Source organism: Pseudophryne corroboree, chromosome 4, assembly GCF_028390025.1.
Source record: "Pseudophryne corroboree isolate aPseCor3 chromosome 4, aPseCor3.hap2, whole genome shotgun sequence".
NCBI classification, from domain to species: Eukaryota; Metazoa; Chordata; class Amphibia; order Anura; family Myobatrachidae; genus Pseudophryne; species Pseudophryne corroboree.
This window is the reverse complement of record NC_086447.1, coordinates 209,281,959-209,304,588: the sequence shown is the minus strand read 5'-3', so window position 1 is coordinate 209,304,588 and position 22,630 is coordinate 209,281,959.

Below are 22,630 nucleotides of genomic sequence, written 5' to 3'. Positions count from 1 at the left end.
GGGATGTCATTTCTTCTACCTGGGAGGGAGTCCTATTTGTCATAATGGTATGTGACATTAATTTTGATGGGGAGTCTAACATGTCTCGCACTTCCTGAGCGTGATTCTCAGGTATGTCCAAGAATACACCTTCAGGAGTACAATAAATGACGCACCCCATTTTACACAATAAGTCTCTTCCCAGGAGATTAGTCGGTGCCGATGCAGCCAGCAAAAAGGAATGCTTGGTATGTAACGGCCCTATTGTAATCTCGGCTGGTTTGCTAACAGGGTAATGCTGGACTACTCCCGTTACTCCCATGGCTGGAATTGTCTTACCAGTGGTTCTCATGCCCACTGTCGAATTTATCACTGATTTGGCCGCCCCCGTATCTACAAGAAAGTTTAATGATTTACCAGCTACATTAATTGCAATTTCGGGTTCACTTCCAAGACTTGCAATCAATTTTACTGGCTGCAGATTACAGGTATGGCCACACCCCTATTGGGTATGGTGACCTCCCTGAATCCCGCTGGCAGCAACTACTTGAGATGGGGTTAAATGGGAACTACCAGAGGCTTGCCAGTCTCTGTTCGGGGGGTATCTTTTTGTTTCCCCTGCATGTGGCTCATAACTCCGTTTCTGTGGACCCTGCTCCCAATGTCGTGTGTCGTGTCGTTGTCTAGGGGGTTGATAAGACTTTTGTATGTTTCTCGATTTACAGTCTCGTGCAAAGTGTCCCTCTCTATGACAAGAAAAACAGGTTACCACATTTGACTTACCCACAGGGTTTGGTGATTTATACAAAGGCTGCCTTGTGGTCAGGGCCTGTATACTTACGGCCATTAATTTATCACCTTGTAATTCCCTGTGTCTGGTGATATTCCGATCGTGATCAATAGCTGCCTCTCTCAAAGTAGCCACCGACAGACCTCGCCAACATGGTTGCGTGGTCTGTACCCTTGTCTTTAATGCTTCTTTTAAACCATCCATTAGTACAGATACTGCTACTTCTCGATGGTTTATGTTTGTTTTAATGTCCTCTATGCCTGTGTATTTAGCCATATCTAGTAATGCCCTGTGAAAATACTCTGCAGCTGTTTCTGACTCTTTTTGTTTAATGGAGAATATCTTGTTCCATTTAACTACAGCTGGGAAATACTCCTTTAACTGTAAACTTATCCTTTTTACATTATCTTTGTTGTACACATCTGTAAGAGGTACATCCTGATCCAATCCACAGTCAGCTAAAAATTGAGCTGAGTCGACATTGGAGGGTAAACATGCCCTCAGCAATATCTGCCAGTCTTTGTTATTGGGCTCTAAAGTGTTCCCTAGGTCTCTGATGTATTTCTGGCTAGCAACTAAGTCTTTCCTAGGGTCAGGGAATTCAGACACTATGGTTCTTAATTCCATTCGGGAAAATGGGCTATACATGGCAATGTTCCTAATGGGAGTGACTCCTGTGGTGTCTGTTTTCCCATTTGGAACAGCTATCACCCTAACAGGATTTAATCTAGCAACATCATTCTGTGTAGATTCTATAACCTGTGGTGAAATGGTTTCAGCATAGTGTATGGTGCCGTACTTACCCGTAGATACGACCTCACCTGTCCCTCCGCTAGGGGCCTTTGTTACTGATCTTAAGGGTTGGGCCGTGCCTACTGTAGTTTCTGATATGGTGGCTGCTAGAGAGAGCGCCGATATTGTTGCCGATTCGTCCTCTTGATCACACTCCTGGGGAAAGTTCAAAACAGGGTACAACTTGCACGGGTTAATACTTGTATTGGTTAACTTATTAACATTTACACAGTTGCTAAGTGTTTGTTTGTTACACCCTAGTGCGTCATTCTCCGCAACCAATTTCTCTCCCGTTATGTAAGGTGGCGGTGGTGCCGTGGCTATCAGTTTCCTGATAGGGTTAGATCCCGCCGCCTGAGCCAATCCTCTCTGTATTTCACCCTCCTGTTGCCATAACTGCAAATAATCATAATGTTTGATCCGTCTCTTTGTTGATTTAATGAGACATATCCTCCTCCTTAAATTTTGTAACACTTCTGGGCTAAAGCTACCTACTCTTGGGAATTTCTCCCCGTCATGTACAGTCATTCTCTCCCATTCATCACATAAAACTTCTGTGTGTGACCCGTATTTTTCACACATTACGTACCTTGCCGACCCGACTGGTCGGTTTACTGAATCAACCCGAACCGAGGTTGATCGCCCCCTACCTGAACAATTGGCCCCCATAGTTTGAAGGTGTTGCTTTCTTCAGCCAACCCTTACAAAAACCAAAATGTTCACGATAGGCTGACGGTGGCGGTTTACCGAGTACCCCACTCACTCGCCCACGCCGACCAATACGACCTACACACTGTCCTAGTGCTGGCGTACTCGACCCAGGGCCCCTATGAACCTTTATTTACTGGAACATGTGAGTGTGTTCCGCAGAGCATTGACCCTTTCCAGTAACTATTGGTTGTTGGATAGTTCCCAAGTGACTGGCGAACCTCCCTTAAAATAAAAAAAATTACACAAATCACGTTAGAATGTACAAATAGCGTTTATGACCCGTTTCGTACACAAATGGCACTGGTCAGACTAACTAATGCACACAATTACGTGCGGTACAATCGTTCTGCACATAAGCAACTAATCTTATGTACGGAGCGACCAGCGGAATCGAAAATTGCGGCTGCGAATTCCTTCAGCATGAGCTTTATGGCCTATATGGGTTCCGCACCAACCCCCTGGGTTGTGCTCTTTTCTCTATTTATAGCGGACTTCCTTGTCTGCTGTACCTGGACCTCCTGGTCTGTTCCGGACCTCCTGGTCTGTACTACAGTATGACCTCCTGGTCTGCTATACTCTAATGCTCAGATTTATGTTTAACAAGGGATGCCTCCCTAGCCACCATGTACGTCACTTACATGCATGTACCTCACGAGAACTCGACTTCTTGTGGTTCAACCTCAAAAAATTGTATAATTGCAAACACTCACTCACCACATGTACACTTTTGTTTCTATTTCTATTTCTGCGCAGAAATTTCTTTCCTTTAGACCAGATGTGTTGTAAATTTGGAGAAGGATCTGTTAGTCTAAATTTTGGACACTAAAATAGACTTGCGCTATTTATCGCGTTGCCACCTTTTCGCCTGTTAAAAAAATAACACTAGCGTGTGATTTGAGTTACGTGGGCGTACCCGGACGCTCCGTTGCGTAATGTACGCTGCGTGCGTCGGCCTTTGAGTTGCGTACGCGAGTCTCAGTCTTTTGTTAGAGACACGTGCACGCAAAGCAGATATCCACCGTAACACAATTAACACATTTATCAATGTAGATGATCCTCGATCATCTACTGAGCACCACACCAATCTCTCCTTGTATCTTTAGGTAGAGCTGTGTGCGAGCTTTGCACTTTATCCCTTAATGTATTACTTTTACACTTTAACTATGAAATAGCGACAAATCTCTCTTAGCACGTTTATCAATTATAAAATGGCAAACAGGAGAGTGATATATGAAAATGCACGAATAAAAGAAATGCAGATATGCGTGTGTGCGTACGCAAGACAGAAATAAACAGTTTTAAAAGACACTAGCGTGTTGTTCTTACCTCCGGTTCCGGATTCCCTCAGCACCCTTTACTAAGCGAAGCAGACGCTTATCCAGACAGCACTACGTGGAATATGATCTCCCGCCCTTTGCTGATGGATAATGTCTGCTGAAATTACCTAGCAGAGATATGTGAAGGACGGACGAGCCGCCAATTGATAAAGCTAAATATTTATCTTATTTAAAACCCTTTAAGAGGTCTAAGAACACTGTACGCTATTGACGTATGGAGTACCGCAAGGGTACGCACGTTGCGTAACAATCGCTTAGCCGTAGTCGAGACGCTCAAGCGTCACGTTCGCTCACGGCCAAGAGATCACAGGCAGGCAGGCTATTGGCTGCCGACTAACGTAATGTTTCGCTATAGCGTAGCGGACGCTCGGGACCACGAGGAGATCACCAGCGGCGCTAACGCTCACAATGTTAAACCTTTATATCTAAACCATAAACAATGTATTATGCAGTGAAACCTTTATGTAATGATAGAGTGTAGATGCAACACAGTGTAACCTTATTAACTTAAAAGCTGTTCGAGCGTCACCGACACTCTGAGAATACTTAACACTATAAGAAATACACAAATACCGGGCTTAGGGTCTAACGCCTTATATGAATGTTATACTTGGAAAAAAGAATAATACAATACAAGTCATACACTACAATATAACATAGACTAACTAACCAGATAACTACACAGGAAATATAATACAATACAATTACGTTTAAGGGAAAATGAGAGAGAAAGAGGAGGAGAGAGAGAGAGAGAGAGAGATATAGAGAGAGAGAGAGATTTGGCTCACAATAACAATAAAGACAATATGATTGCGGAGAAAACTTACGCACAGGGGGAACGATCGCATGCGCCTCGATATCCAGCTCCCGATTATCAGCAATGAGAACCGTTGAAGAGAGTGAGCTGGATATGATCGGCTTGTCTATTTATGCCCCACACACAATACAATTCAATGGTCCCTACAATCTCATTGTTCATTGGACACAGGAATTCGTCTTCGCATTATAACAAGAGGTCATAGGTTGATTCATACAGGTGGGCTGAGACCATTTCCAACTGCTCAGGTGGGTGGGAAACTAGGTTTCCCGCCGCATGGATAAGTAAGTGCAAATAATAGTAAAAGTACATAAACTTCTTATGTCCATAACTATTCGCACGAGCGATTAATCAGCTTCAAACCAACACCGGAATATTGCTAATTAAATACTCTTCCGATGGATACTAAACACCACTGTATGAACCCTGTATGACCCTTCGTATCAAACAAAGAGGGATCTCTCTGTCCATGAACATGCTATATTAACTAAACTTTCAGAATCTATCAAGGGGACCATGATCTACAAAATACATTATATGGTGAAAATATATAACGATTGAGTCGCACGCTGGGCGCACAGAAACTCTACCGTAAATGCGCATACCGTGCGCCTGCGGGTGCCCGCATCAGCGAGTATGCGCACGCATGCGCAGCGCGGACCTGTATGAGGTGCAAATATGGCAGTGTGCATCGTGATATTTTTCTGACTTTGACAGTATACTTAATGACGACACAGAGGTAGGTACAGCAGTGGCCTTCCGTACCGTACTGCTATATATAGTATACTGGTGGTCACTGTGTCAGCAAACTGCAAAACTAAAATGCACCACAGGTATAGAATGTAGATGGATAGTATACTTAATGACGACACAGAGGTAGGTACAGCAGTGGCCTTCCGTACTGCTATATATAGTATACTGGTGGTCACTGTGTCAGCAAACTGCAAAACTAAAATGCACCACAGGTATAGAATGTAGATGGATAGTATACTTAATGACGACACAGAGGTAGGTACAGCAGTGGCCTTCCGTACCGTACTGCTATATATACTGGTGGTCACTGTGTCAGCAAACTGCACAACTGAAATGCACCACAGGTATAGAATGTAGATGGATAGTATACTTAATGACGACACAGAGGTAGGTACAGCAGTGGCCTTCCGTACCGTACTGCTATATATAGTATACTGGTGGTCACTGTGTCAGCAAACTGCAAAACTAAAATGCACCACAGGTATAGAATGTAGATGGATAGTATACTTAATGACGACACAGAGGTAGGTACAGCAGTGGCCTACTGTACCGTAATGCTATATATTATATACTGGTGGTCACTGGTCAGCAAAACTCTGCACTGTACTCCTCCTATATAATATTATACTGGTGGTCCCCAGTCCCCACAATAAAGCAGCACACTGAGCACAGATATGCAGTGTTTTTCAGGCAGACAACGTATACTGGTGGTCACTGTCAGCAAAACTCTGCACTGTACTCCTGCTATATAATACAGCTGCTCCCCAGTCCCAACAATTAAGCAGTGTGAGCACAGATATATGCAGCACACTGAGCACAGATATGGAGCGTTTTTTTCAGGCAGAGAACGGATAACTGGTGGTCACTGATCAGCAAAACTCTGCACTGTACTCCTCCTATATTATACAGCTGCTCCCCAGCCCTCCCCACAATTAAGCAATAGTGCACAATCAAGTTCAACAATAACGGAGAGGACGCCAGCCACGTCCTCTCCCTAACATTTCCAATGCACGAGTGAAAATGGCGGCGACGCGCGGCTGCTTATATAGAATCCGAATCTCGCGAGAATCCGACAGCGGGATGATGACGTTCGGGCGCGCTTTGGTTAACCGAGCCATACGGGAGAATCCGAGTATGGCTCGGACCCGTGTAAAATGGGTGAAGTTCGGGGGGGTTCGGTTTCCGAGAAACCGAACCCGCTCATCACTACATAAAACACATAACTAGTGCACAAAAAATATATATAGTGCACATTGTTGTGAATAAATCACATTAATGCATAAATTTGCACTACACAGAAAAAAACAAAAAATGGATCAGAGGATATGTCCGGACTGTCTTGCCAATATACATTTTGCCACATGGGCAAACCAGATAATAGACAACATGATCCATAGTACATACCAAATGAAGTCTTAATTTTATTTTTGTCCCATAAAGTGGGTGATTAAAGAACTGTCCCGTGACCATGGATCTACACATAGTGCACTGAAGGCACTTGTAACATTTAGTATACAACGGGGTCAGAACCTGAAAGACATGCTACTAAGACCAACGATGAAGCCTGGTCAACAAGACAACACTCGATGGCTCGGTAAACGCCCTGGTTGTTACAATTGCCTTCAGCGCACTACGTGTAGATCCATGGTCACGGGACAGTTCTTTAATCACCCATGTCACCCATGATCATGTTGTCTATTATCTGGTTTGCCCATGTGGCAAAATGTATATTGGCAAGACAGTCCGGACGTTCCGGGAAAGAATGAATCAGCACCGGTTGTCTATCCACTTGGCATATTCTACAGGCAAGACTGATAAACCGGTCGCTGCACATTTCCTGCAACACAAACATCAACTTTCTACCCTGCGTTCCATGATGATTGACTGGGTCCCCCCTTTGCCTAGGGGTGGTGACAGGGATAAGTTGCTATTAAAGAGAGAAGCATATTGGATTCATTTTTTAGGGACATTGGCCCTCATTCCGAGTTGATCGGTCGCAAGGCGAATTTAGCAGAGTTACACACGCTAAGCCTACGCCTACTGGGAGTGTATCCTAGCTTCTTAAAATTGCGACCGATGTAATCGCAATATTGCGATTACAAACTACTTTGCAGTTTCTGAGTAACTTCAACCTTACTCTGCCTGTGCGATCAGTTCAGTGCTTGTCGTTCCTGGTTTGACGTCACAAACACACCCAGCGTTCGCTCAGACACTCCCCCGTTTCTCCAGCCACTCCTGCGTTTTTTCCGGAAACGGTAGCGTTTTCAACCACACGCCCATAAAACGCCGTGTTTCCGCCCAGTAACACCCATTTCCTGTCAATCACATTACGATCGCCGGAGCGATGAAAAAGCCGTGAGTAAAAATACTATCTTCATTGTTAATTTACTTGGCGCAGTCGCAGTGCGAATATTGCGCATGCGTACTAAGCGGATTTTCATTGCGATGCGATGAAAAATACCGAGCGAACGACTCGGAATGAGGGCCATTATCACCAAAGGGTTTGAATGAACAAAATCCATTACATATGTTCTTATGATGGATGTCTGGACTGTTGCTTTGGCTAGCAATATCATATATAATTTTTATGATTTTTCGATAATCCTATGTTCTGTTAGGGTCTGTATACCCTTTTTTCTGTTTTCCTTCCTTTTTTTTTTTTTTTTTCCCCCGACAGTGCTGGGGTGTTCTCGCCATTGTAGTGTGTCACGTGACATATCCTCTGATCCGTTTTTTGTTTTTTTCTGTGTAGTGCAAATTTATGCATTAATGTGATTTATTCACAACAATGGGGGTCATTCCGAGTTGTTCGCTCGGTAAATTTTTTCGCATCGCAGCGATTTTCCGCTTAGTGCGCATGCGCAATGTCCGCACTGCGACTGCGCCAAGTAAATTTGCTATGCAGTTAGGAATTTTACTCACGGTTTTTTCTTCGTTCTGGTGATCGTAATGTGATTGACAGGAAGTGGGTGTTTCTGGGCGGAAACAGGCCGTTTTATGGGTGTGTGCGAAAAAACGCTACCGTTTCTGGGGAAAACGTGGGAGTGGCTGAAGAAACGGAGGAGTGTCTGGGCGAACGCTGGGTGTGTTTGTGACGACAAGCACTGAACTGATCGCAGATGCCGAGTAAGTCTGGAGCTACTCAGAAACTGCTAAGAGGTGTGTGGTCGCAATTTTGAGAATCTTTCGTTCGCAATTTTAAGAAGCTAAGATTCACTCCCATTAGGCGGCGGCTTAGCGTGTGTAAAGCTGCTAAAAGCAGCTTGCGAGCGAACAACTCGGAATGAGGGCCAATGTGCACTATATATATTTTTTGTGCACTAGTTATGTGTTTTATGTTTGGTGTTAGTCTTATTAACACATTACTCTAATGTTTTTGACCATTACCCTGATAGGGCCATATATATCGCGCTTGTGGATCACTAGGCTGTTTTGTAAATGAGCTGTTGAATAGGGATCGTTAGTATAATTTGATATAGAATTGTGGGTATGGTGTGAACAGCACAACACATGGAGTGGCCAATCTTTGTAATATTGGTTCTTAACTTGTATCGAAGAATGTTGTTTGTGGGGGCTGATTCCATGATCATGGGTATTCAGGTATTTTTATTGATGAATGGTGATGCTGGGAACAGTAGGTACCTGATATAGCCACTATATATAATGAGCAATGAAGGTTAGCCTATGAATGTGGCTATATATGTATTAAATCAATAAAGCTCTATATACGTTTTAAGCATTAGCCCTTCGGTTTTGAATCAAGAATAAAATTTAAATGGGTGTTCTACTATGACTAAGCAGCTTTAGTATACTATAAGTATGAAGGGGATGCGACAGGTGATACCGTTTTTGTCTGGTGCCGGCCGGATCGTTACTTAGCAACGCTGACTATGCAAGTATGTCATAAAGGAAGTGACGCGGGCTAGGCAGGAAGCGCGATGCGCTTCACTGCCTGTGCGTGCGTCCCATCGGGTCATCACGATTAGACGCTGCTACATACAGGAAGTGACGCGGGCCGGGCCGGAAGCGGGATGCGTTCCAGGATCCCGGCGTGCGTTCCACTGGCCGATTTGAGCGGTTTTAAGATGTAATAAGGTGCCACCTTGCGTTGACTTTGTTTCTTTGGGCATATGCGGACATCTAGGTTGGCTTACTTCAAATGTGTTGCGTTGTTTGCATCCTTAACTTAAGCCTTTAACATCCTCTGGAGCTAATTAGTAGATTGGGGGGTGTGACCACAGTGATGGTACTGTATATATGGCCCTTGCATTTAGATCAGTGCAAGGGAGATGGCATCTGGTCTTGAAAAAGGCTCTGTGGTGAGCCGAAACGTTGACCATTACCTTGTGAGTATGTGCTGTTGGCATTAAAGGCTCGTTTTGTACTTTTTGAAGAAGTCTGGTGAGTGCATCCTTATTTTTTGAAGATATATATATATATATATATATATATATATATATATAAAAACACCACTTCGTCACCACCTGCTAAGACAAACAAAGCTGCTGCTAAAATGGGGATAGTCAATCCCTCTACCTAGGAATACAAACAAACAATACAAATAGCAGCGCTTTGTTGATGAAATGTCACATCTGCAACTTGAGATATTCAATAATAGCAGTATTTGATACCCAATTTGTGTGGCCTTTTTACTAATAATTTTTATTTGTGTTTTACTTAACCACTTGGAAGCCCAATTTTATGAAATTAAATTTACTATTATTGAATATCTAAAGTTGCAGATGTGACATTTCATCAACAAAGCGCTGCTATTTGTATTGTTAGTTTGTCTCTGTACATTACTGCATTACTATTTCCCTCTATCCTGACTAGTCTCCCAGTTCCTGCCGCTGAAAACATCCCCACAGAATGATGCTGTCACCACCATGCTTCACTGTAGGGATGGCATTGGCCTGGTGATGAGCGGTGCCTGGTTTCCTCCAAACATAACACCTGGCATTCACGCCAAAGTGTCTCATCAGACCAGAGAATTTTGTTTCTCATGGTCTGAGAGTCTTTCAGGTGCATTTTAGCAAACTCCAGGCGGGCTGCCATGTGCTTTTTACTATACAGGCCTGATTGGTGGATTGCTGCAGAGATGGTTGTCCTTCTGGAAGGTTCTCCTCTCTCCACAGAGGAATGCTGTAGCTCTGACAGAGTGACCATCAGGTTCTTGGTCACCTCCCTGACTAGGGCCCTTCTCCCCTGATCACTCAGTTTAGATGACCGGCCAGCTCTAGGAAGAGTCCTGGTGGTTCCGAACTTCTTCCATTTACAGATGATGGAGGCCACTGTGCTCACTGGGACCTTCAAAGGAGCAGATATTTTTCTGTACCCTTCTCCAGATTTGTGCCTCGAGACAATCCTGTCTCGGAGGTCTACAGACAATTTCTTTGACTTCATGCTTGGTTTGTGCACAGACATGCACTGTCAAGTGTGGGACCTTATATAGACAGGTGTGTGCCTTTCCAAATCATGTCTAATGAGCTGAACTTACCACAGGTGGACTCCAATTAAGCTGTAGGAACATCTCAAGGATGATCAATGGAAACAGGATACACCTGACCTCAAATTTGAGCTTCATGGCAAAGGCTGTGAATACTTATGTACCTGTGATTTCTTAGGTTTTTATTTTTAATAAATTTGCAATAATCTCAAAAAAACTATTTTCACATCATTATGGGGTATTGTGTGTAGAATTTTGAGGGAATAAATGAATTTATTCTTTTGTAGAAGAAGGCTGTAACATAACAAAATGTGGAAAAAGTGAAGCGCCGTGAATACTTTCCAGATGCACTGAATGTAGATGTGAAAGACCATGCTAATGACAATTTATATCATACATTTTTATTTTATTAAAATTCATGTTAAGTTGAAAAAAATTATTTATTTTTTAACTTACAATGTTTATTGGAGCTCATACTATAGACTAACTCAGGGCCAGATTATAGGTGGGGCGACAGGGGTGATCGTCCGAGGGCCCCCCTCACAGGAGACCCCCACAATGCTACCAAAAATGCCACATTAATGGAGGGCAGGACAGCACTTTGCTGTCTGGTCTCCAGTTAGTTCTCCACGGCTCACAGTCAGTGTGTCCCAACAGTCCCTGTCCCCTCCCCAGCAGTAGCTGCGGCATCCAGTGAAAGAAGGTAGAGAGACAGGTCCACGGCACACCTCACCTCCTGTCATTCTCAGGCTGACAAAGCAGGGAATCAGCGATGCTAGCCACAAAATGGAGGTCCTTTGAAGCAAGGCTGTCTAGGATTCCTGTTCCATACCCCCTTCTCCCTGGTCCCTGTCCAAAACCCCTTTATCTCTGATCCCTACTCCATTTTCTCTCTATGAATGGAAAGGAAATAAATGTGGATATATATAATATATATTATACAGTATATAATATATAGACCGTGGAAGGAGAGTGGTGTGTATATATATATATATATATATATATATATATAATATATATATATATATATATATATTAGAGATGTGCACCGGACATTTTTCGGGTTTTGGTTTTGGATTCGGTGCCGCGGCCGTGTTTTGGATTCAGTCGCGTTTTGGCAAAACCTCCCTGAAATTTTTTTGTCGAATTCGGGTGTGTTTTGGATTCGGGTTTTTTTTTTAAAAAAAACCCTCAAAAACAGCTTAAATCATAGAATTTGGGGGTAATTTTGATCCTATAGTATTATTAACCTCAATAACCACAATTTCCACTCATTTCCAGTCTATTCTGAACACCTCACACCTCACAATACTATTTTTAGTCCTAAAATTTGCACCGAGGTCGCTGGATGACTAAGCAAAGCGACCCAAGAGGGCGGCACAAACACCTGGCCCATCTAGGAGTGGCACTGCAGTGTCAGACAGGATCGCACTTAAAAAAATTGGCCCCAAACAGCACATGATGCAAAGAAAAGAGAAAAAGAGGTGCACTGTGGTTGCTGGACGGCTAAGCTAAGCTAAGCGACACAAACACCTCAATATCACAGGAATTATTTGTTCTAATCAATGGTTTTATTGGTCCAAATCACTGGAAGAAAATGACAAAATCACTGGAATTATTCGTTCTAATCAATGGTATTATTGGTCCAAATCACTGGAAGAAAATGACAAAATCACTGGAATTATTTGTTCTAATCAATGGTATTATTGGTTCAAATCACTGGAAGAAAATGACAAAATCACTGGAATTATTCGTTCTAATCAATGGTATTATTGGTCCAAGTCACTGGAAGAAAATGACAAAATCACTGGAATTATTCGTTCTAATCAATGGTATTATTGGTCCAAATCACTGGAAGAAAATGGAATGGATGGATACTTGCAGTGACACAGAGCTGCAAGATACAGCAATCGCCTACTGTACAAATATATACTGTTAGTCACCAAAATGCTGCACCGTAATACTAGAAGCTATAGAAAAGTATATATATTATTGTATATATCAGTACAGACAGAGCGGTGTAACTGTGACACATGTGTCCTGACAAGCAGTATAGAAGCTATAGAAAATAAGAAAAGTATATATATTATTGTATATATCAGTACAGACAGAGCGGTGTAACTGTGACACGTGTCCTGACAAGCAGTATAGAAGCTATAGAAAAGTATATATAATATTACTGTATATCAGTACAGAGCGGTGTAACTGTGACACATGTGTCCTGACAAGCAGTATAGAAGCTATAGAAAATAAGAAAAGTATATATATTATTGTATATATCAGTACAGACAGAGCGGTGTAACTGTGACACGTGTCCTGACAGGCAGTATAGAAGCTATAAAAAAGTATATATATTACTGTATATCAGTAGTAGTACAGAGTGGTGTAACTGTGACACATGTGTCCTGACAAGCAGTATAGAAGCTATAGAAAAGTATATATAATTTCTCTATCGTCCTAAGTGGATGCTGGGGTTCCTGAAAGGACCATGGGGAACAGCGGCTCCGCAGGAGACAGGGCACAAAAGTAAAGCTTTTACAGGTCAGGTGGTGTGCACTGGCTCCTCCCCCCACGACCCCCCTCCAGACTCCAGTTAGATTTTTGTGCCCGGCCGAGAAGGGTGCAATTCTAGGTGGCTCTCATAAAGAGCTGCTTAGAGAGTTTAGCTTAGGTTTTTTATTTTACAGTGATTCCTGCTGGCAACAGGATCACTGCAACGAGGGACAGAGGGGAGAAGAAGTGAACTCACCTGCGTGCAGGATGGATTGGCTTCTTGGCTACTGGACATGAAGCTCCAGAGGGACGATCACAGGTACAGCCTGGATGGTCACCGGAGCCACGCCGCCGGCCCCCTCACAGATGCTGAAGCAAGAAGAGGTCCAGAATCGGCGGCTGAAGACTCCTGCAGTCTTCTTAAGGTAGCGCACAGCACTGCAGCTGTGCGCCATTTTCCTCTCAGCACACTTCACACGGCAGTCACTGAGGGTGCAGGGCGCTGGGGGGGGGCGCCCTGGGAGGCAAATGTAAACCTTTAAAAAGGCTAAAAATACCTCACATATAGCCCCAGAGGCTATATGGAGATATTTACCCCTGCCTAAATGTACTAAATAGCGGGAGACGAGCCCGCCGGAAAAGGGGCGGGGCCTATCTCCTCAGCACACGGCGCCATTTTCTGTCACAGCTCCGCTGGTCAGGAAGGCTCCCAGGTCTCTCCCCTGCACTGCACTACAGAAACAGGGTATAACAGAGAGGGGGGGCAAAATAAATGGCAATATATTAATATAAAAGCAGCTATAAGGGAGCACTTAATCATAAGGCTATCCCTGTCATATATAGCGCTTTTTGGTGTGTGCTGGCAGACTCTCCCTCTGTCTCCCCAAAGGGCTAGTGGGTCCTGTCTTCGTATAGAGCATTCCCTGTGTGTCTGCTGTGTGTCGGTACGTGTGTGTCGACATGTATGAGGACGTTATTGGTGTGGAGGCGGAGCAATTGCCAAATATGAGGATGTCACCTTCTAGGGGGTCGACACCAGAATGGATGCCTTTATTTGTGGAATTACGGGATAGCGTCAACTCGCTTAAGCAGTCGTTTGCCGACATGAGGCGGCCGGACACTCACTTAGTGCCTGTCCAGGCGCCTCAAACACCGTCAGGGGCTGTAAAACGCCCCTTGCCTCAGTCGGTCGACACAGACCCAGACACAGGCACTGATTCCGGTAGTGAAGGTGACGAATCAACCGTATTTTCCAAAAGGGCCACACGTTATATGATTTTGGCAATAAAGGAGATGTTACATTTAGCTGATACTACAGGTACCACTAAACAGGGTATTATGTGGGGTGTGAAAAAACTACCAGTAGTTTTTACCGAATCAGAAGAATTAAATGACGTGTGTGATGAAGCGTGGGGTGCCCCGATAAAAAACTGCTAATTTCAAAGAAGTTATTGGCTTTATACCCTTTCCCGCCAGAGGTTAGGGAGCGCTGGGAAACACCTCCTAGGGTGGACAAAGCGCTAACACGCTTATCAAAACAAGTGGCGTTACCCTCTCCTGAGACGGCCGCACTTAAAGATCCATCAGATAGGAGGATGGAAAATATCCAAAAAGGTATATACACACATGCAGGTGTTATACTACGACCAGCTATTGCGACTGCCTGGATGTGCAGTGCTGGGGTAGTTTGGTCAGAGTCCCTGATCGAAAATATTGATACCCTGGACAGGGACAATATTTTACTGTCGTTAGAACAAATAAAGGATGCATTTCTTTATATGCGTGATGCACAGAGAGATATCTGCACACTGGCATCACGGGTAAGTGCTATGTCCATTTCGGCCAGAAGAGCTTTATGGACACGACAGTGGACAGGCGATGCGTAGAGGAGTTATTTGGGGTCGGTCTATCGGATTTGGTGGCCACGGCTACGGCCGGGAAATCCACCTTTCTACCTCAAGTCACTCCCCAACAGAAAAAGGCACCGACCTTTCAACCGCAGCCTTTTCGTTCCTTTAAAAATAAGAGAGCAAAGGGCTATTCATATCTGCCACGAGGCAGAGGACGAGGGAAGAGACAGCAACAGGCAGCTCCTTCCCAGGAACAGAAGCCCTCCCCGGCTTCTACAAAAGCCTCAGCATGACGCTGGGGCTTCGCAAGCGGACTCGGGGGCGGTAGGCGGTCGTCTCAAGAATTACAGCGCGCAGTGGGCTCACTCGCAGGTAAATCCCTGGATCCTGCAGATAATATCTCAGGGGTACAGGTTGAAATTAGAGACAGAGCCACCTCGCCGTTTCCTGAAGTCTGCTTTACCAACGTCCCCCTCAGAAAGGGAGACGGTTTTGGAAGCCATTCACAAGCTGTATTCTCAGCAGGTGATAGTCAAGGTACCTCTTCTACAACAAGGGAAGGGGTATTATTCCACTCTTTTTGTGGTACCGAAGCCGGATGGCTCGGTAAGGCCTATTCTAAATCTGAAGTCCTTGAACCTGTACATAAAGAAGTTCAAGTTCAAGATGGAGTCACTCAGAGCAGTGATAGCGAACCTGGAAGAAGGGGACTTTATGGTATCCTTGGACATCAAGGATGCGTATCTCCACGTTCCAATTACCCCTCACACCAGGGGTACCTCAGGTTCGTTGTACAAAACTGTCACTATCAGTTTCAGACGCTGCCGTTTGGTTTGTCCACGGCACCTCGGGTCTTTACAAAGGTAATGGCCGAGATAATATTTCTTCTTCGAAGAAAAGGCGTATTAATTATCCCATACTTGGACGATCTCCTAATAAGGGCAAGGTCCAGAGAACAGCTAGAGATGGGTTTAGCACTATCTCGAGAGGTGCTAAAGCAGCACGGATGGATTCTGAATATTCCAAAATCCCAATTAATGCCGACAACTCGTCTGCTGTTCCTGGGGATGATTCTGGACACAGTTCAGAAAAGGTTTTTCTTCCCGAAGAAAAAGCCAAGGAGTTATCTGACCTGGTCAGGAACCTCCTAAAACCAGGAAAGGTGTCTGTACATCAATGCACAAGAGTCCTGGGAAAAAATGGTAGCTTCTTACGAAGCAATCCCTTTCGGCAGATTCCATGCAAAGGGATCTGTTGGACAAATGGTCAGGGTCGCATCTTCAGATGCACCTGCGGATAACCCTGTCGCCGAGGACAAGGGTATCCCTTCTGTGGTGGTTGCAGGAGGCTCATCTATTGGAGGGCCGCAGATTCGGCATGCAGGATTGGATCCTGGTGACCACGGGTGCCAGCCAGAGAGGCTGGGGAGCAGTCACACAGGGAAGAAATTTCCAGGGAGTGTGGTCGAGCCTGAAAAAGTCTCTTCACATAAGCATTCTGGAACTAAGAGCAATCTACAATGCTCTAAGCCAGGCGGAACCTCTGCTTCAAGGAAGACCGGTGTTGATCCAGTCGGACAACATCACGGCAGTCGCCCATGTAAACAGACAGGGCGGCACAAGAAGCAGGAGGGCAATGGCAGAAGCTGCCAGGATCCTTCGCTGGGCGGAGAATCACGTGATAGCACTGTCAGCAGTATTCATCCCGGGCGTGGACAACTGGGAAGCAGACTTCCTCAGCAGACACGACCTTCACCCGGGAGAGTGGAGACTTCATCCAGAAGTTTTCCACATGCTATTAAACCGTTGGGTAAAACCAATGGTGGACATGATGGCGTCTCGCCTCAACAAAACACTGGACAGGTATTGCGCCAGGTCAAGAGATCCGCAGGCAATAGCTGTGGACGCGCTGGTAACACCTTGGGTGTACCAGTCGGTATATGTGTTTCCTCCTCTGCCTCTCATACCAAAGGTATTGAGGATTATACGGCAAAGTGGAGTAAGACTAGTGGCTCCGGATTGGCCAAGAAGGACTTGGTACCCGGAACTTCAAGAGATGGTCACGGACGATCCGTGGCCTCTACTTCTGAGAAGGGACCTGCTTCAGCAGGGTACTTGTCTTTTTCAAGACTTACCGCGGCTGCGTTTGACGGCATGGCGTTTGAATGCCAGATCCTAAAAGGAAAAGGCATTCCAGAAGAAGTCATTCCTACCTTGATAAAGGCAAGGAAGGAAGTCACCGCGAAGCATTATCGCCGTATTTGGCGAAAATGTTGCGTGGTGCGAGCAGCGGAGTGCTCCGATGGAGGAATTTCAACTGGGTCGTTTTCCTACATTTCCTGCAATCAGGATTGTCTATGGGTCTCAAATTGGGATCTATTAAGGTTCAAATTTCGGCCCTATCAATATTCTTCCAAAAAGAATTGGCCTCAGTCCCTGAGGTCCAGATTTTTATCAAAGGAGTACTGCATATACAGCCTCCTGTGGTGCCTAAGGTGGCACCGTGGGATCTAAATGTAGTTTTAGATTTCCTCAAATCAAATTGGTTTGAACCACTAAAGAAGGTGGATTTGAAATATCTCACATGGAAAGTGACTATGTTACTGGCCCTGGCTTCGGCCGGGAGAGTATCTGAACTGGCGGCTTTGTTTTATAAAAGCCCTTATTTAATTTTCCATTCGACATAGGGCAGAGCTGCGGACGCGTCCGCTTTTTCTCCCTAAGGTGGTATCAGCGTTTCACCTGAACCAGCCTATTGTAGTGCCTGCGGCTACAGACGACTTGAAGGACTCCAAGTTGTTGGACGTTGTCAGAGCCTTAAAAATATACATTTAAAGGACGGCTGGAGTCAGAAAATCTGACTCGCTGTTTATACTGTATGCACCCAACAAGTTGGGTGCACCTGCTTCTAAGCAGTCGATTGCTCGTTGGATTTGTAACAAAATTCAACTTGTACATTCTGTGGCAGGCCTGCCACAGCCTAAATCTGTTAAGGCCCATTCCGCAAGGAAGGTGGGCTCATCTTGGGCGGCTGCCGAGGGGTCTCGGCATTACTACTCTGCCGAGCAGCTACGTGGTCAGGGGAGAACACGTTTGTAAATTTTTACAAATTTGATACCCTGGCAAAGGAGGACCTGGAGTTCTCTCATTCGGTGCTGCAGAGTCATCCGCACTCTCCCGCCCGTTTGGGAGCTTTGGTATAATCCCCATGGTCCTTTCAGGAACCCCAGCATCCACTTAGGACGATAGAGAAAATAAGAATTTACTTACCGATAATTCTATTTCTCGGAGTCCGTAGTGGATGCTGGGCGCCCATCCCAAGTGCGGATTATCTGCAATACTTGTACATAGTTATTGTTAACTAATTCGGGTTATTGTTTAGGAAGCCATCTTTCAGAGGCTCCTCTGTTATCATACTGTTAACTGGGTTTAGATCACAAGTTGTACGGTGTGATTGGTGTGGCTGGTATGAGTCTTACCCGGGATTCAAAATCCTCCCTTATTGTGTACGCTCGTCCGGGCACAGTGCCTAACTGGAGTCTGGAGGGGGGTCGTGGGGGGAGGAGCCAGTGCACACCACCTGACCTGTAAAAGCTTTACTTTTGTGCCCTGTCTCCTGCGGAGCCGCTGTTCCCCATGGTCCTTTCAGGAACCCCAGCATCCACTACGGACTCCGAGAAATAGAATTATCGGTAAGTAAATTCTTATTATTACTGTATATCAGTACAGAGCGGTGTAACTGTGACACGTGTCCTGACAAGCAGTATAGAAGCTATAGAAAAGTATATATATTACTGTATATCAGTAGTAGTACAGAGCGGTGTAACTGTGACACGTGTCCTGACAAGCAGTACAGAAGCTATAGAAAAGTATATATATGTATTACTGTGTATCAGTAGTAGTACAGAGCGGTGTAACTGTGACACATGTGTCCTGACAAGCAGTATAGAAGCTATAGAAAAGTATATATAATATTACTGTATATCAGTACAGAGCGGTGTAACTGTGACACGTGTGTCCTGACAAGCAGTATAGAAGCTATAGAAAAGTATATATAATATTACTGTATATCAGTACAGAGCAGTGTAACTGTAACACGTGTCCTGACAAGCAGTGTAGAAACTATAGAAAATAAGAATTTACTCACCGGTAATTCTATATCTCGTAGTCCGTAGTGGATGCTGGGAACTCCGTAAGGACCATGGGGAATAGACGGGCTCCGCAGGAGACTGGGCACTCTAAAAGAAAGATTAGGTACTATCTGGTGTGCACTGGCTCCTCCCTCTATGCGCCTCCTCCAGACCTCAGTTAAGGAAACTGTGCCCGGAAGAGCTGACACAACAAGGAAAGGATTTGGAATCCAGAGTAAGATTCATACCAGCCACACCAATCACACCGTACAACTCGTGATAACCATACCCAGTTAATAATATGAACAACAACTGAGCCTCAGTAACAGATGGCTCATAACAAACACCCTTTAGTTAAGCAATAACTATATACATGTATTGCAGAGAGTCCGCACTTGGGACGGGCGCCCAGCATCCACTACGGACTACGAGAAATAGAATTACCGGTGAGTAAATTCTTATTTTCTCTGACGTCCTAGTGGATGCTGGGAACTCCGTAAGGACCATGGGGATTATACCAAAGCTCCCAAACAGGCGGGAGAGTGCGGATGACTCTGCAGCACCGAATGAGCAAAGGCAAGGTCCTCCTCAGCCAGGGTATCAAACTTGTAGAACTTAGCAAATGTGTTTGAACCCGACCAAGTAGCAGCTCGGCAAAGCTGTAAAGCCGAGACCCCTCGGGCAGCCGCCCAAGAAGAGCCCACCTTCCTTGTGGAATGGGCTTTCACTGATTTAGGATGCGGCAATCCTGCCGCAGAATGAGCTTGCTGAATCGTGTTACAGATCCAGCGCGCAATAGTTTGCTTAGAAGCAGGAGCACCCAGCTTGTTGGGTGCATGCAGGATAAACAGCGAGTCAGTTTTCCTGACTCCAGCCGTCCTGGCTACATAGATTTTCAAAGCCCTGACTACATCTAGTAACTTGGAGTCCTCCAAGTCCCGAGTAGCCGCAGGCACCACAATAGGTTGGTTCAAATGAACGCTGATACCACCTTAGGGAGAAATTGGGGACGGGTCCTCAATTCTGCCCTGTCCATATGGAAGATCAGATAAGGGCTTTTACAAGACAAAGCCGCCAATTCTGACACACGCCTAGCCGAAGCTAAGGCCAATAGCATGACCACTTTCCACGTGAGATATTTTAGCTCCACGGTCTTAAGTGGCTCAAACCAGTGGGATTTCAGGAAACCCAACACAACGTTAAGATCCCAAGGTGCCACTGGAGGCACAAAAGGGGGCTGAATATGCAGCACTCCCTTAACAAACGTCTGAACTTCAGGCAGTGAAGCCAGTTCTTTTTGAAAGAAAATAGATAGGGCCGAAATCTGGACCTTTATGGATCCTAATTTTATGCCCATAGTCACTCCTGACTGTAGGAAGTGCAGGGATCGACCCAGCTGGAATTCCTCTGTAGGGGCCTTCCTGGCCTCACACCAAGCAACATATTTTCGCCATATACGGTGATAATGTTGTGCTGTCACGTCTGTCCTAGCCTTTATCAGCGTAGGAATCACTTAATCTGGAATGCCTTTTTCCGTTAGGATCCGGCGTTCAACCGCCATGCCGTCAAACGCAGCCGCGGTAAGTCTTGGAACAGACAGGGCCCCTGCTGTAACAGGTCCTGTCTGAGAGGCAGAGGCCATGGTTCCTCTGAGATCATTTCTTGTAGTTCTGGGTACCAAGTTCTTCTTGGCCAATCCGGAACGATGAGTATAGTTCTTACTCCTCTCTCTCTTACTATCCTCAGTGCCTTGGGTATGAGAGGAAGAGGAGGGAACACATAAACCGACTGGTACACCCACGGTGTCACTAGTGCGTCCACAGCTATCGCCTGAGGGTCCCTTGACCTGGCGCAATATTTTTTTAGCTTTTTGTTGAGGCGGGACGCCATCATGTCCACCTGTGGCCGTTCCCAACGGTTTACAATCTGCGTGAAAACTTCTGGATGAAGTCCCCACTCTCCCGGGTGTAGGTCGTGCCTGCTGAGGAAGTCTGCTTCCCAGTTGTCCACTCCCGGAATGAACACTGCTGACAGTGCTAGCACGTGATTTTCCGCCCATCGGAGAATCCTTGTGGCTTCTGCCATCGCCATCCTGCTTCTTGTGCCGCCCTGTCGGTTTACATGGGCGACCGCCGTGATGTTGTCTGATTGAATCAGCACTGGTTGGTTATTAAGCAGGGGCTCTGCTTGACTCAGGGCGTTGTAAATGGCCCTTAGTTCCAGTATATTTATGTGTAGTGAAGTCTCCTGACTTGACCACAGTCCCTGGAAGTTCCTTCCCTGAGTGACTGCCCCCCATCCTCGGAGGCTTGCGTCCGTGGTCACCAGGACCCAGTCCTGTATGCCGAATCTGCGGCCCTCGAGAAGATGAGCACTCTGCAGCCACCACAGCAGAGACACCCTGGCCCTTGGGGACAGGGTGATCAACCGATGCATCTGAAGATGCGATCCGGACCATTTGTCTAACAGATCCCACTGAAAGATCCTTGCATGGAACCTGCTGAAGGGAATTGCTTCGTAAGAAGCCACCATCTTTCCCAGGACTCGCGTGCAGTGATGCACCGTGTTTTGGTTTCAGGAGGTCCCTGACCAGAGATGACAATTCCTGGGCCTTCTCCACCGGGAGAAACACCTTCTTCTGTTTTGTGTCCAGAATCATGCCCAGGAAGAGCAGACGCGTCGCAGGAATCAGCTGCGACTTTGGGATATTCAGAATCCAGCCGTGCTGTAGCAACACTTCCCGAGAAAGTGCTACGCTGACTAACAACTGCTCTCTGGACCTGCATGAAGAACTCCCACTCTCAGACGAACTGGTAGAGTACTTAGAGAAATAACTGCGTCAAAAATCTTGCTGCCATCTACTGCAGTTAAGGAGATGGACGAAGGAAGTCTCTCGGTGGGTAGGGACCACCGTTTAACATAAGCTTCGGTTATGAAATTCCCAGGTGCTCCGGAATCAAGGAGGGCAATGACGTTCCTGTAACGTTGAGCAATTTGGAGCGAGACTGGGAGATTACAATCATGAGGAGATGGAGAGGAGATCATTACTCCTAGCCGGCCCTCTCCTTGGCGAGCTAGGATTTGGAGTTTCCCGGACGTTTGGGACAGGCACTGATAATGTGAGACGGAGCTGCACAATAGAGACAGAGAGACTCAGAGAGACGTCTTCGGCGCTCAGAGGGAGATAGACGGGAACGGCCAATTTGCATGGGCTCATCCTTGGATGGAGACGGTTGACGAAGAGGAGGAGCAGAAGATTTTGGAGCAGACCATCTTCCTCGCTCGGTTGCTCTCTCTCTGAAACGTAGATCAACCTTCGTGCAAAGAGAAATTAGCTCATCCAACTTAGAGGGCAAGTCTCTGGTAGCTAACTCATCCTTGATGCGTTCTGATAAGCCATGCCAGAATTCAGCATACAGGGCCTCGTCGTTCCATGCCAGTTCGGATGCCAGGATTTTGAACTGTATGAGATACTGTCCCACAGTACGTGTTCCCTGGCGTAAACGGAGAATCTCAGATGAAGCAGAGGTTAC